The sequence below is a fragment of the Podarcis tiliguerta genome, assembly GCF_965153285.1.
Source record: "Podarcis tiliguerta genome assembly, chromosome: 9".
NCBI classification, from domain to species: Eukaryota; Metazoa; Chordata; class Lepidosauria; order Squamata; family Lacertidae; genus Podarcis; species Podarcis tiliguerta.
The window spans coordinates 43,902,328-43,918,791 of NC_139542.1; the positions used below are offsets into that span (position 1 = coordinate 43,902,328).

At 41.5% G+C, this 16,464-nt stretch overlaps 1 protein-coding gene across 8 annotated transcripts in view; it reads left to right on the top strand.

The window, feature by feature from the left end:
- PALLD (palladin, cytoskeletal associated protein) overlaps nucleotides 1-16,464 on the top strand; it is a 219,867-nt gene that overhangs the window by 70,780 nt on the left and 132,623 nt on the right. The window lies entirely within an intron of this gene.

Consider the following 16,464-nt stretch of genomic DNA (forward strand, 5'->3'; position numbering starts at 1 on the left):
AGGGGAAAGCTCCTCTGCCACATAGTTCAAAGTGTTCGTTGTCTCCAGACACAAGGCAAAGCTAAACACTGCTATCTACTATACAGTATACAGTTCTTCTGTAAAGATATATATGCACAGATCTTGTAACACTATCACCATGATAGCTAACACTGCTGTGTAAAACCCACAGCATCTTCCTCTGAGTCTGATTCAGACCCTGACAGCAAACAGGTCAGGAGACAACCAAGACATGGACAAGATTGCAGGCATAATAAAAGCAATGCCCTAGAGACTATCCGTCTTTACATGTAGGCATATTTCCTGAACACGTGGGAGGGTGAAGGACTCAGCAAGTCATACACTAGACTTTGCTGGTGTTGCTATGGTAACCCAGTGCACCTGGCACCCTTATCTCAGAACATTGACCATCCTGGCAGGGGCTGATGGAAGTTGTAGTTCAACAACCTCCAGAAGGCCAAAAGTTTCCTATCACTGTTCTGTAATATAAAATATTTTTGATCTGCTAAGACCTTCAAGATGCTCCTTTAAAGCATACTATAACATCCAAAGAATTTTGAAGTTCTCTCTCTCAAGATGATGTCTTGAAGCACTTGTGGTTATTATTAATTTTATCATTTGCAGCTCATCACGAAGCCATAAACAACTTGGGGTCAAAATCAAGAAAGACACCATATTCCTGATATTACTGTGCAGTCTTTACAATCTGCCACTCAGGCACATCTGATGGTGCTTGGCAATGTCCGACTGTCCTCAACATGAAATTGTGCATCTGGTGTGATGGCACTGGGGTCATAGAACTCACTGCGTAATGATATCAAGCTTTCACCATCTGTAATGAGTTTTAGGTGCCAACTTCCAGCGAGCCTTTTGACAAAAACAGTTTCCTGTTTTTATAACCTTGTTAGGTGCCCTTTTCTGTACTTCTGTTTCTTTAATTAATTTTGCTTTGAATTTATTATGTTTTGGTTTTAATTGAGATCTTGTTCACAGCAGAAATGTGCTTTTATATGGGTTTGTGGTACAGACATGAATAAAACAAGAATAGTAAATAGGTTGCTGGAATGTTGTATGTGGCTTACAGAGATTTCTAGGTTTTAAAAACTAATAAAAGCGAAGAAGAATGAATTAGGTAATGGACTGTGCATGAAATAATACAAAACATTGGCTTCTAGAAAAGTGATATCACCATTGGCTTTCATAATTTATTTGCCTAGTCTTTCCTTATTTAGTCTCTCTCTAGACACTTTTCAAAGAATGCCCCCAGAACCAAATTAGTCCCTTAAGCTCTTCTTACTTTATAGCATGCTTTATGCTAACAAATAGTGAAGGCAGTCCATATCCTGTTGCAGTCCATGGCTAAAACTTCCAGTTCTTGGTCCCCCCCCCCCTCCGTTTTTTTAAATAGCTCTGGAGTTCACCCAAAGTAACCATAGAGAATACTGAAAAGGAAGGGAATAGAAAGGAAATAAGAGAACTTTATTTCTTCCAGGTCAATGAGGGGAATCAAGTGTACCCAAAATAACTTTAGTCACATCTCTTTAAAAAACAACAACCCTGTTTGACTAAATTGAAGCAATAACAAAAAGATGTTGCATTTTATTTGGGATATATTAAATAAGCAAGCTGGAAAGAAGCCATAATAAGCAGAATCCAAATCAAACACTGCTTGGAAAGCCAAATGTGTGTTTTCTAATATGTGTGAGTAAATTGGAGCTCTCCATTCGATTTTTCTGCCTCTAGGGACATACAGGCATAAATAATGGCAAACACATGAAACAAAGTACTTGGAAATATTTAAGAATGCTAGTTTCTAAATGCCAGTTTCATATGTCTCAACTGGGCTTGCTTGTCTATACTGCTAAAGGGTGTCAGTGTCAAGGGGCTGTAGAGTACATATGATCCCTAGGAGCAACCCTAGAAATCGAAGTCTGTACATTTTGCATTTCATTTTCTCTATCATATTTCTGCTGATGCTCCCTCCACAATGGTATAACACAATCCAATGCATAATGGGTGTGCATGGATTTCATTGCTCTGTGGTTGCACTGTCATCCCCATCTTATGCTGTTCACAACACACACACACACATTTATATATGCCTATATGCCTCTTCATTTGTTTATTTTAAAATCAACTTGGGAGATTGTAAGATCAAGTCGATGTAGCGGAGGGAAAGGAATTCTTTTGTGATTGAAGAATAAAACAGTGGTGCGTAACACTAACAATGCATGTGTGCTTTCCAAGGCTCATGCTCATCCAGCAGCTTTAAATATCATTTGGAACAGGAAAAGCTTATGCAGGCCATATTCATTGTGTATTCCAACATTCGTGGCTTTAGCAGATCCCCTACTTTACTATAATTCCAATTTTCAATATGCCTTCTCAGGAGAGGGGTGTTGTTGTTGTTTGGGGGGTGGATATTGGCAGTAACTGGCCACCTGTACTTACTTATCAACAGACATCTTTTCCCTGCACTCCAGTGGGAAATATGGCTACTATGGTGTTTTTCTTTCCTCCCAAATATATATATGGGAGACTTATGTGCATGATTTCCTTTTAACATTAACAGGAGTAGCCTGTATTGCACTACATTAGTATTGCACTACATTAGCGCTCTACGTGGGGCTACCTTTGAAGGTGACTCGGAAACTACAACTAATCCAGAATGCGGCAGCTAGACTGGTGACTGGGGGCGGCCGCCGAGACCACATAACACCGGTCTTGAAAGACCTACACTGGCTCCCAGTACGTTTCCGAGCACAATTCAAAGTGTTGGTGTTGACCTTTAAAGCCCTAAACGGCCTCGGCCCAGTATACCTGAAGGAGCGTCTCCACCCCCATCGTTCTGCCCGGACACTGAGGTCCAGCTCCGAGGGCCTCCTGGCGGTTCCCTCATTGCGAGAAGCAAAGCTACAGGGAACCAGGCAGAGGGCCTTCTCGGTAGTGGCGCCCGCCCTGTGGAACGCCCTCCCAGCAGATGTCAAAGCGATAAATAACTACCTGACATTCAGAAGACATCTTAAGGCAGCCCTGTTCAGGGAAGTTTTTAATCTGTGATATTTTACTGTATTTTTTGTTTCTATGGAAGCCGCCCAGAGTGGCTGGGGAAACCCAGCCAGATGGGCGGGGTACAAATAATAAATTATTATTATTATTATTATTACATTAGTAGACCCCAACCCCAATATATAGCTGGCAGTAATTTACTGCCTGATCAAGCAATATGAGAAGTTGTTTGCCATACATCCAGACCTTTGTTCGCTTCGCTGTGCTGGGGAGCCAAAAAAAAAAAAAAAAGGAAAGAGCTAAATATCTTTATGGCTAACAACATTAGTAATTCTATACATTAAGGATCAAATCTAATTCTGCCGAGCCTAATAGTGGAAAGGAGGGTGGCCTGCAGTCAAAAGTACAGAACTCCGATACAGATTTTGGGTTCTGTTTAAGCTCTCCACAAACTGTCAGCGTGAAAACAAGCTGCCTAGTCTTGCTTTCTCGAGAGAGAAATATAATAGGAAAGCTTACATTGCAAGGCTTTTTTTTTGTAAAGGGCAGCACAATACCCAGAAGGAATGTGATATAAAACCTCAGTCTTTTCTGAGCCTAATGGCACTAGCAGGCTGACATGGTTAAGGTTTGGAGCTTTTTCAGTTCAGAAAGATGAGTGTAAAGCATGGATGTTCTAGAGGCGCATGAAGTGAGTTGTGTTGAGACAATGGAAATAGAGAGGCTTTTCTTCCTTTCTCGTACTTGAATCTGGGCCCATTCAAGGAAGCGGAGTATTTGGGGCAGGCAAAATAAAGGATTTCTCCACACAGTGTATAGTTACTCTGTGGGATTAGCTCGCACAAGATGGCCACTTTATAAGAAGATTGCACAAGTTCTAATTACAGTGGAACCTCTACTTACCACCATAACCCGTTCCGGTGGCCCGTCCTTTAGACAAAATGGGTCACTGATAGAAGCACCATTGTACGCATGTGGAGATGGCGGCAGCCGCTTCTGTGTGTGCGCAAATTGCAGCAAACCCGCTATTTACTTCTGGGTTTGCTGTGGTCGCGACTTGGATCGGGTCCAAGTAGAGGCGGTCGTAAGTAGAGGTTCTACTGTAGATGTGAGTTCAGTTTCTTAACCTAGAACAAGATTGACTTGGGTTTCCATACTCGTGGTACTAGAAACACTGCACCTAATAAGCTGAACGACTGCTGAATTATATAGCCAGGTATGTGTCTAAGGCAGATTGAAATATACTCGGAGTCCTGCAGTGATTTCATGCTCTTTATTGCAGCTTGTAAAACAGTGGTTGAATTTCCCCCCAAACCTCAGGCCTTTATATACATTGTTTACACAATGAGTCCCGTCTGATTGGCTGACTCTGCTTCCCTCCTGGAGCCTGACTGGTCTTTTCCTGCAAGCCAATCAGTTGTTGCATTCTAGGATCCTACCTGCTTATTCTAGGATCCAAACTTTGTACATAACACAGATTGAGAATATTAATGCAGATCCGCTTCTGATGAAGAAGAAGAGGAGGAGGAGTTTGGATTTGATATCCCGCTTTATCACTACCCGAAGGAGTCTCAAAGCGGCTAACATTCTCCTTTCCCTTCCTCCTCCACAACAAACACTCTGTGAGGTGAGTGAGGCTGAGAGACTTCAGAGAAGTGTGACTAGCCCAAGGTCACCCAGCAGCTGCATGTGGAGGAGCGGAGACGCAAACCCCGTTCACCAGATTACGAGTCTACCGCTCTTAACCACTACACCACACTGGCTCTTACACTCCCATCTTCCCTTTTTCCAAAAGCAAACAGCAAGTGAATTCCCCGCCCCCCTTTGGCAGGGAGGGAGAGGGCAACAGGAGCAGATAGGAGGTAGATGCCTGACATCTCCACAAGTGAAATTATTGAAACCACTTGAAGAATGTAGATAAGACCACCACACTTTGTCTTCAGCAGAAGGCATTCCACCCACAAGGAGCATGTTGTACAAAAACATTTACTCAAAAAGTAACAAGGTGCCTGGAGATTATATACATAAATACTGCTCTACTCAGCAGTGAAATTTACATGCAACAGTTTCTTGTAGCTGTGAGTACGTAAATATGAATAGTTTCTCACGTTTAACACGGGATCGTCATAGGGGCCAAATACTTGCGCACCTCCTGTGGCTTGTGTAGCTACCTCTTCAGTTCTTAATTAAATCATAGGGCTGGGAGGAGACTTCTTATCTTCCCAGCCCTGGTTGACTAGGATGTTTGGAACAGGGAAGTCTCCATCTCATGCATCCAAACTTGTAAACAGCAGTAAAAACATTACATGGCAATGTCATCAGGGCTCCTTGCCTATACAGTATATAACAACGATGTGAATTAATTGTAATAAATTTCAAAACCTATACTTCTGAGCACCTTTGAAATTCCAATCTGTAGTGGAGAGTTAATAAACAGGGTGTCTGCTGATGACTGAAAATAATTTTTTTCCCTAGTCAGTCTGTGACGTCCAAGTCCCTAAGCAGAGAATTGGATTTCTTCAGCATCATGCAACTAGGCACTTTCTGAGCCAGCAAAGAAGATCAGACTTCTTTTATTACTCAAAGAAGCTTCCTCCTGTTCTACAAACTGGCTGTTAAAACTGCGTTATTTACAGTGCAGTCCTATATGCTTCTACTCAGAGGTTAGACTTATTTACTTAAATGGGACTTAATCCCAAGGATCGCAGTCTTAAGAGCACGTTATCTAAACTCCTGGTATTGATCAGCGTCCACACAAGCAATTTCCCTGTTTCATTTTCAGGATTTTCTCTCTAGAAATGTACCTATGAGGCAGTGCAGTCAGGGTGAGGAGTTACAATGTGCATACTCCTTCCTTTTGGGAGGTTTTGCCAAAACATCTGTTTTGTTTTTCCATTCAGTTTAGTTTTTTCATTAGTTTAAATTGCATTTGTTGTGTTTGGTCAGAATCCCCTTGTCCTAGTCCCTGTTGATTTCAGTGGGAGACCCACCTGTAACTTGGCACCTGTAACTCTTGGTCATTTTCATCCAAAATGCATGGGCTTTTGAGGCACTCTAATCCCCTGAGGCATGAGAAGTTTCAAATTTCCAAGGGATAAGACAAAGGATTCCCATTTTACAGGCAACCAGACAAGACCTATAAATTAAAAATATTGTATTTCTTTCCAAGTTCTCATCGTCTGCGTTGCTACTTGAATACTGTATGTGTGGGCAAGCCCATTCCCACTCTTAACTTATTTGACCTAAGGCTTAATACTGACTCAATGCTTGCTTGACCATGCTCTCATTTACTCTGCTCAGCATAAAACCAAGAACTTCTAAAGAGATGCTGCCCCCTTCTTAGCGTTTTAGCTCATGACAAAATATTTTTGACCCTCCTGAAAAAAAGGAGCTAGTTCTTATAACTATTGCACAGTGGAACCTTGGTTCTTGAACTTAATCCATTCCAAAAGTCTGTTCCAACTCCCGAAGCCATGCAAAAACCAAGGCACGGCTTCCGATTGGCTGCAGGAGCTTCCTGCACTCAAGCAGAAGCCACAGAATCAGCTTCGGACGTTTGGCTTCCGAAAAACATTCAAATACCGGAACACTTCTGGGTTTTTGGCATTCAGGAGCCGATTTGTTCGCAACTAAGTCGTTCGAGAACCAAGGTTCCACTGTATCTTCTTGTTATAAATATTGTATTCTTAGCCATTTTGAAACTGCTGGTCTATGCCCCTAATAAACTGTAATCTGTATTTACGTAGGAAGCTGCCTTGTATGGAGTGAGATCATTACTCGCTTCGTTTTATGTGGCCTACGCTGACTTGTAGCATCTCTCCAGGCCTTCAGAGAGGATTCTTTTCCAGCTCTACCCAGAGATGTCAGAAATTAAACATGCACAGTATGGGCCCCATCACAGCTTCAGGCCCTCCTCTTAACCACCATGGCTCTGAAAGATACTGCTGTGTTCGTGCGTGTTGGAAGTAGCTAGTGTGTCTGCATGTGTAGCCCTTGCTTTTCAGATCTTGGTACATGTCTGAAAGATTTCCAAGTACAGATGCCAAAAGAATGTATATGTCATTATCTCTGGGGTTTTGTAGAAGCATCAAGTAGGAAAGGGGATATGTTTTATTGGAGTTTCTGCTGCTGACCGTGCATAAGACTCCCCCCCCCCTTTAGTTTCACAGAGTTGAAAATAAATATAAGCCATAGACATATGATTTAATCTCCTTTTTAAAAAAGAAATTCAATGAGGTTGGGTAATGCTTAAAAATGCATCTAGGTGCAAAGTTCATCTTCGTTTACATTGACACTTACTGCTTATGTGTGGTAAAAACCTTCACACACACACACACACACACACACACACACCCCAAATCCCAAGAGGAAAATAATTTCTACAGTATAAATGTTAGATTGTAGTAGATAAGCCACAGTCAAAGGAGAATTGGAAGGAACAAAGTCCACCCTTTGTTGGGGGGGGGTGTATCATTCAACTAGACAAAAATTAAGGAAGCACTGGAGGATTTTGCTGAAGGAGAAATAGACATAACTGCTGTTTTAATGGAATTTTAAACACTGCAAATGACTGAAACACCCAACAACAAGTTGGTAACAAATTACACTTTGCATTCAATTTTTTTGTGGTTTGAAGAGATTTCAGTGGTCAGATATGTGGTGTTTCCTTTGCCCCAAAGTTTAACCTTTCTCATTCCACTTTTCCAGAAGCAACATGTTCTTTGACTCTGAATAACCCTGCTAAAAAAATTGAAGTAGAAATGGAATACATCTTACAGGTCACATACCTATTCATTGAATATGAAAAGCGAAAGCAAGAACAAATCTCAGTGGAGATTTCATACCCTTTGTTTAAAAAAAAAAATGTTAAGGAGTGTGTGAGAGAGGCTGGAGAACTGTGTGGGATACTTGTGAAGCCAACATAAGAGGTATAATTATGCAAATACCTTCCCAATTAAAGGAGAAGCATAAAGGGAATTGCTTGAACAGAGTGCTAGAAAAACTGAAACTGTACAGGAAAGCAGGAGTAACTTTAAAAAAAAAACACCTTAATGATAGTAAGCATTAAGGATAAAAATTGCCTTTTAATTTACCACTTACCCCTGTTCACATCTTGTTACGGTCAGAAGTATAATTCTCTCCTTCGTCTATGTCTTTTGGTTTCAGTACAACTGTCGCTTTAAATTATCTTTTAAATGGGTGTGGAAAGAAAGCCTTCATTATTCCTCCGTGACCTTTACCAAACACAGGTTGCAGCAGGATTATGCATTAGAGGAAACCGTGAACTGTTTTTCTTAAGGCCCTAGTTTTTTAGCCAGCCAGTGGCTGCTCAGCTTTATTGCTGTTTCCTTTACTTTTTGAATCCCAGATGTGTCATCATGGTTGCATTTTTCATATATTCCTTCCTATGGCTGGATTGCTGTTGGAGGTTAGTGCAAGCCCAGAAGTGGGGAAGAAAAAGACAAATTTGTATAATTGGGCTGCAATCAGCTCCGGTTGCTAAATGGGTACCGTTACTCTCATTCTGACAATCCAAACTAAAACTAAGATGCCGAGGCTGCAATCCTATGTTGATTTCAGTATGTCTAGACTTCTGGATTTCAGGGGGTTGAGAGACACATTATGCTGCATAGGATTAGGCCATTGAAATAATTTTAGTATATGGAATCTTAATTGGGGTGGGGGAAGGTCCATTCTACCCATATATCCCTGGTCTCTGTGGTGGTTCCACTTAACCAATTAAGATAAACAAATGATTGCATGATGGCTGCTTGAAATGCAGGGGGGGGGGCAGGGACTGCTCCATGTGGTTACAGTTGTTTCCCACATAACTTTGGCAAGTTTCATGACCCCACCAAAAAACATCTTGGCACAATGAAAGTGGCTGCATGTTCGAATCTATTCACTCAAGTGGCTTGCTGTATGTATTTTAGCTCTACCAAGCGGTGTTTTCAAGTGTCAATGTTTGACCTGCAGGCAATGAAGGTCCTGGGAGGGAGGTAATGGGGTAGGAGAGATAATGATAGGAAGAGAGATATGTAGACTTTCGTTAGCTTGTGCACTGTGATTATGGTGCATTACTAGAACATGCTTTCAGGGGGGGGGGTAACTTTTTTTTTTACCCCAAGGGACACTTCCATGCATGGCCAACCTTCTGAGGGTCAGGAGTATTGCCATCCTGCCTCATGCACATGGAGGACACACAGCCTCCTCCTTAGCTGATGTGTGCACATCAGCTGAGGGTGTGGGAGTGCCGCACCCTCCTCCACTCACCAGATTATTCCGTCATCTGGTTAACAGCGAGAAGGTGATGAGTAGGGAGGGGACAATGGAGATGAAAATTGCATCATCCTGCTTGAGTCCTGCATACTGAACAAGCAACAATTGCTTTCTTGTGTGCTTTGGGGGAAGAAGGAGTGAAATGCAGGGAGAGGCCATGTTTCCAACAACCAAACCTCACCCACCCACCCCGAACACATGCATTTTTCTTGGTTGTGTGAAACTGCTGTCACTTGATCATTCACATATCATTTGATGAATGTGATTGGTCTCAATCATATGTCTGCACTTGATGGATGAAGAAATTGGCTTTGCCATTTGGCAGGATAATACAGAAAATTGGGCTACCCTAGACTACTAAGGGAGAGAACTCACTCTGGGGTGACCTGGCTGTGTGTTGGATGGTGGCAGTGGGGAGGGGTTTCATGTAATGCTTCTACCAAATGCTTCTAGGTACACAAGGAAATTTCCCGTCTATTATTTGGTGCAGAAGATCAGACTCAATGGCCTGGGTTGCATGCCATACTAAGCCAAACAATGGCTTAGCTCAAATTTATGGGCTCCTGGAGAAGAGAATACAGCTGCTTTCTTCTTCCCCGGTCATTCTGCTCTGTGCAGAGCTAAGTCCTGGTTTGACTTTGTGTGTCATTCAAACCTGAGCTAGTGGTTTTACCTCTCTCCAGAATAACTGCATGCCGTAACCAAGGTTTGTTCTGCGGTTTTCAGCTCATGGTTTGTACAGCAGAATTAAACCATGAACCCAAGTTTGAATAAAACTCGAAAGCTGGCATGGCTCAGTGCAGCAAGAGAAGGACCAGGGAGGAACCAAGCACCCACAATCTGCTCTCACAATCTGAGTTTGTACATTCATTCCACGATTTGGCTTAGTTCAACATGCATATTCTCTGCCTCTTGTTCCTTACATTCTGTCTTCATCAACTTCTGGCTTGACGGATAACAGATGAGGTGTGTCCAGAAACACACTGATTTAGTGTGGGATGATTGTATTTGACAAGGCAAGAAATGAAAGGGCTTCATCTTGCAGTGGTATTCTGACACATTGCAGATGATCCTGCAGTGCTGGCACAGAGCATAAGCTTTCTCTTGCAGGAAAACGGCTACTGTACACCATTCTGGTTCTGGAGGGATCTTGCAATGCCACAAATGAAAGTTGCAGCCTAGCCCAGAATTATGTGTGCATGTCAGTGCAATAGAAACACGTGTAATTGTGGACTGGATGGCAGCCAGCACCCTTTCTTCAAACTGAAAGGAGCAGCATTGAAGGGTGTGAACCCCTCACCTTCATTAATCATCTCGAAGAGCCAGATCTGCAGCTAGCAGCATAATGATTGCCTTTTGTCATAACCAATTGTTCATTGTTTTTCTCTTCCCAACAAGATCTAATGCAGAATAAAGAACTAGTCTCTGCAATGGTTGGGAAATAAGAACTATAAAAGACTCTTTGCATTACAACTTCTGAATTTGTAACTCCTCGGGTTAACTTTCTAATATATCAAAGGCTAACCGTGATTGCTTAGCTGCTGCAATGTGATGAAGCTCTGCTTGGAAACTGTGTCACTGCAAGCGATTAGCATGTTTCTAATAAGTTTCTCCTTTGTCTTTGCTCATTCTGGACAAGAGATTGCCCAGGCCCAGAGTGGTTTACTTAAAATTCCAACCATTGTAGCCTGCAAGTAGTCACTTCAATAACAGGGTCTCTCACCTGATCCACAGCCCATTTTAGCAATATGTATTTATCTAAATGAACCCATATAACATAATCTAAAATGCAATGCAGCATCTCTCTGTTTTCTGTATAATCAAAATAAAAGCTCAGCAGGGAAGATCTCATAAAAATCCAAGCTCTTGACAGTTTACAAATTGTGGTTTGAGTCTCCGCTGCAGCGCAGGGAAGCGGACAGATCACAAAAAATACTGGCAGCTGAACTCACAGGATACATTTGTTTCCAGAACCTATTTGTAAAACTAGGCCAAATGAGGCTACTGAGTAAACAAAGGAAGTTTATTAGTTCCATGCAGAAGTGATATGTTCTCTCTGGGCACAATAGGAGCTGGTTGGATTTTAATTACAAGAAAGGAATGGTACAGTGTTTTAGTTCCATCATCAACATTTCCTAGCCTTAAGGGATGTAGGGTTTATTCTTTCTCCTGCAAGGGGGAATTGTGTACATAGTTTTTCATTAGCATAAGTGGGAGTCACTTTGCATGCATAAGCCTATTGTGCATTGATTAGAGAAGGCAGCGTCCCTATTGTGGAACCCATCTTGAATAAAAATAAACATTATTTCACAGTGTTATTTTTTGCTGAGGCACATGTTATGTTTGGTTAACCTCATACGAAGAAAGGCAAACATGTCATATGGCATTCTATTTGTAGAAGTTCCTGTTTGGGAACTTGCACATGGCCAACCTGATCCGAATTGGCCTGATGGTGGGATGATTTCATGCCATCGGTATTCACGAAAAACATATGACAATGTGTTGGTGGGCAATTTTCTTTGATGTTTGTGGACCAGAACTGGGCGAAGGACAGCTTTGCCATATAAAAAAGCACCCTTTGGCTGATGTAACTTGAAATGCGTAACTAATAAGGTACTTTTAATAAACAACAATGGATACCATGGGACTGCAATGCATTTGCCATTTTCAGTCGTTCTAATCATGTGGAATGAGCACCCAAAGGTGGGGGCAGTAGACTGTAACCCCCAACCGACACGTCTTCCTTTCAGTATCCAAGATTGAGGCTGTATGCATACACTTGTGCGTACACATACAGGTTTGGGGTGGAGCCTGGTGCTACAGCACCAACACACCAGTGCATGTCTGTTCAACATGGTAGAACATCTGAAAGGAGCATCGTGTGGCAAATAAAACTGGTGCGTGTATTGCACCACCCATTACAAGACATCAGTCTTCTAAGAGCTGGATTTGAGGGCGGGCTGGTATTGGGGCATGACTGGAGCTTTTTTGTGATTGCTTGGGGTTTTATTTTCCCTCCCCTGGTAAATATTCTAATTTTTACTATTTCACCCTGAACAGATTCTTTGTGGTGGCCGAGTAAATTCTTAGTCCACTCTGAAAAGCAGGTCCAGACAAGCCCTCAACCCATATACAAATGAGTGTTGGTAATAACTCGAGTTAGATGAAACAGTATTGGTTAGGTCCATGTCCCTTACAAATGAGTTGACTCGCATGCCTGTTCAACTCCAATGCCATGCAGATTTTTAAGGGGAAATACTTTAAATTCTGCACACTTTTGTAAAGAGATTTCATTTGTTTTCAAGAACCTATGAAATGGTCCAAGGGTCATTCAGTCTATTAAACAAAGCTATTAAACAAAGTCTATTAAACAAAGCTATTGCTAAAAGCACAACACTTTTGAATATTAAGTTGTGCTACCCTTCTTGGATAATTATATGAAGGAAAAGATGGCTGCCCTTATATACTGGGGGAAGCAGCCATCTCTTCCCCTGTACTGTGCCCCTGGTTGCCTTACAGTGTCTCTAAAAGCAGCCAGCAGTAGTTCTGTAAAAGAAACTGGAAGCCGTTGGACCATCTTGTACAAATATAGGTTGGGACTAACCATGTACAAGAAAGGTTTGTAAACATTTCAAACTTACCCAAATGTCTACATTCTGGATCCACCCTTGATCCAGCAGGTAAGGAATGGAGAGGTTCATTTCTAAATGCATAGTGAAATGAAGTCCTATCATTCATAACAAGAAAAGAACTTAAAAGGGCAGCTTGATCAGACCCAAAGCCTGTCAGGTCCATCATTCTGTTTTCATGGTGACCAGCAAGATGCCTGTGGGATGCCTTGCAAGCAGGTCATGGGCTCAACAGTGGTTTTCTGTTTAGGAATTCTCATTAATTCCTTTGATACTGTAGGTGTTATATAGTGATTGTGACTAGTAGCCATTTGAGGGCAGATGCCACCATACATTTAAAGTGCATACAATGCACACTTGAAGCACACAACTTCCCCAAAGACTCCTGGAAATTGTAGTTGTTTTTGTTTATGCAATTCATCTTTATTAACATGAAACCACAATTTTGGTTTCTTGTTGATGAACATGTAATTCTAAATCATAATAAAGAAAAACAAAGATATATTCTTAATCATTTGATTCATTAATATTCTAATTACCTCTGACTTCCCTCTCCTCCTTACTTGGGTCTTTTAAAGTTCTTGGTTGAATGCATATCATGATAAATCTAGGTTGCTGGTAACCAACTTTTTCACTACTATTTAATGTTTCTCATTACAAGAGTTAATCTAAACCAGTCAAAAATTTTAGTTCTCCACAGTGGTCTTTCAGGCATTGTTTAAATATATCCATATTTTACTAAATTTTTGTTTCCCTTGTCTGCCCTGTCAGTTTATCCACCTCAGCATATTCCATCAATTTAATCAGCCAATCTTTTTTTTGATAGTATGGTCTCACTTTTCCAATTCTGTGCAATCAAAACTCTCGGCTATTGTAGTTTCACCCTCACAGAGTTACAGTTCCCAGCACCATTAACAAGTGGCAGTTCCCAGGGTTCTTTGCAGAAAGTCTTGTGCTCTAAACGTGTGCTGTAGATCTGCGGCCTACTCCCCTTTTAAAGTTATCCAAGTTGGTGGCAATTGCTATATCTGATAGTGAAATCCAACTTATCTATGAGTTTTGTGAAAAGTGCTTCCTTCTGTCTGTCATGTGTGTCCTACCATTCTGCTTCACTGAATGGACCTGGGTTCAGGTACAGAGAGAGAGGAAACCTTTTCTCAATCCATTTTCTTCACAACGGGTAATTTTATACACCTTTGTCATATCCCCCTTCACTTGCTTTTCTCCTGCCCAAAACTAAAACTAAAACTAAAAGTTGCAACCTTTCCTCATAGGGCCAGTCTCTTGATCATTTCTGTCGATCATTTCTGGCTCTAACAGCATCCTTTTTTTAGGTATGGTAACCAAATCTGTGTATGATATTCCAAGCATGGTTGTAAAAAGGCAAAGAATTCGGGAGAGGTAAATCTTGCATTTTGTTTCAAAAGAAAGCATAGCGGTTAGTACATAGTTGCCTCTGGGTGAAATTCGATCTGCCAGACTACTTCTTGTTTGGAAAAGGAAGGGTCTGTCCACCGAAAATGAGTTATAAGTCTTGTGTGAGAAGTGGTATCTGCAGAGTGATGTGATCTATCCTGCGAGCGTTAACCTCTAAAACATTCAGGGCATGGAGGGTATAATATACAACACGGTTGTGTCAATTATGTATCTGCAAGAGAAATACAAGTGTACTGTATTGTGGAATAGTATAAACACTCAGAAGATTGCTTGCCTACCATGGCTTGCAGCTGATTTAGGACTTTGTGACCTCTTTTCTACTTGATTCAAGTTACTCTTTAAAAGTGTGTGGGGGGGGGGAATTAATACTACTAGTTGAAGTTCTGGACAATGTTAATGGTCAACATGACTACATACCTTACTGGCTGAGGGCATGAAAGCTGCTACATTGGAAGGATGTTGTTCCTTTTAAATCTCAACAAAACAGAATGTCCCTGTGTTTCTTAGAATTGCTTCACCCAGTATTTCTCCTCCCCTACGCATGTATTAGTATTCATGGCACAGAAAAATGGTAATGTGTGAAAGCGATCAGTATTCACTTGAAATGAAGAGATTATGGCCATTTTTAACACCCAGACTTGGTGTGCATAGTTGAGCATCCATAAAAATAACTGGATCCGTGTACATTCTTTTTCTATGGATCTGAGAGCATTGGGTTGGGGTGGTATATAACTGCGAAGCACTCTGAAACTGTAGATTCCTGTGGCATGATAAATCTTTCGGAATGGTTATGGCTGTGACTTTTTTTTAAAAGTATAGTTAATGTGCCCCTAGTTTTCTAGCCTTCAGGGAGGAGTGGGGTTGTTTGAGGAAAAAATGGTTTATTGCTTATATTCCAGTGCTTGACTAATCCCTAGGTAGGACTTGTTAATCTGCTTCTCATAAATTAATACTGTGCATTCGCTTGCAACTACAACCAGCCCCTGAACGGTGTATTGTGGGGTATGGGATAAGATAAAGATTGTGCCTGAAGCAATATCAGTTGAACAAAACCTGATTGGCACAGCTAGTCCACTGTTGCTTGTGAGGGCAGGCATTGTTTGATCAAAAGAACAGCCATGTATCAGTTAACTTAATCCATGATTGATTGGCAAGGACACCTTCACATGTCTGATTATTGTGCGGTCAAAATGATCAACCCACTGGTATGCAATGCAAGCATATTTTTGTATCAGGCTCCATGGGCCTCCTGTAGCATTTCCAAAACAGAGTATATGGTGGGGTGTTTTGTTTTTTACTCTGGGGGCTTAAATGCCAGAATCATAGAATTGTAGAGTTGGAAGGATCCCCTAGGGGCGCTGGTGGAGGAAGCAGGATGTGGGGGGATGCCTCTGCCTAGGGGCATCTAGTCCAACCCCCTTCAATTCAGGATTCGCAACTAAAGAATCCCTGACAGATGGCCACCCAACCTCTGCTTAAAAACCTGCAATGAAGGAGAGTGATGCTCTGTACCATCTGGATCTGCCTGTTGTCAAGAGAAGCCTCTTATCAGAATGGCTCCTAGCAATAGATTCCCTTTTTAAAGATTCCCCTGTTCATTAAATGTTTGGGGAGGGATGGAGGGAGACAGTATAGGCTCCATCACCATCTGATCTCTGCAGAGTAATTGCAGCCTGCTTTTTCAGGGTTTCCAGTTGCACGGGTAGAGCCCTTTGCATGCGTGTTTCTTTCAGACTTTGCAATGAATGCATGTAGATTACCGGCTTCCCCACCCTCCCACCCCCACAGAGTTATTGAACATGGTAATAGCAACATATGGAAAAGGACTGTGTTTGCTGTAACAAGGCATACTTTAGGAAATGCCTTCCCAATGTGCCTTTAGCAAACTGTCGACTGACATTCTGTTTTCTTTTCATATTTCACTATAAAGAGTTTTCTGTGAGATGATTCTTAAAAACAGCAGTATTTCTGCCGCTGATATTGTCTGTGAACTAATCTTTTCTCATTTTAATCATCTACGATTGTAGCAGTTTTATAATATAAATATTGAAAAGCGCTCCTCCTTTCCTGACCTTGTTCTGTGTTTCCCCTTTCTATGGTGTATTAATCA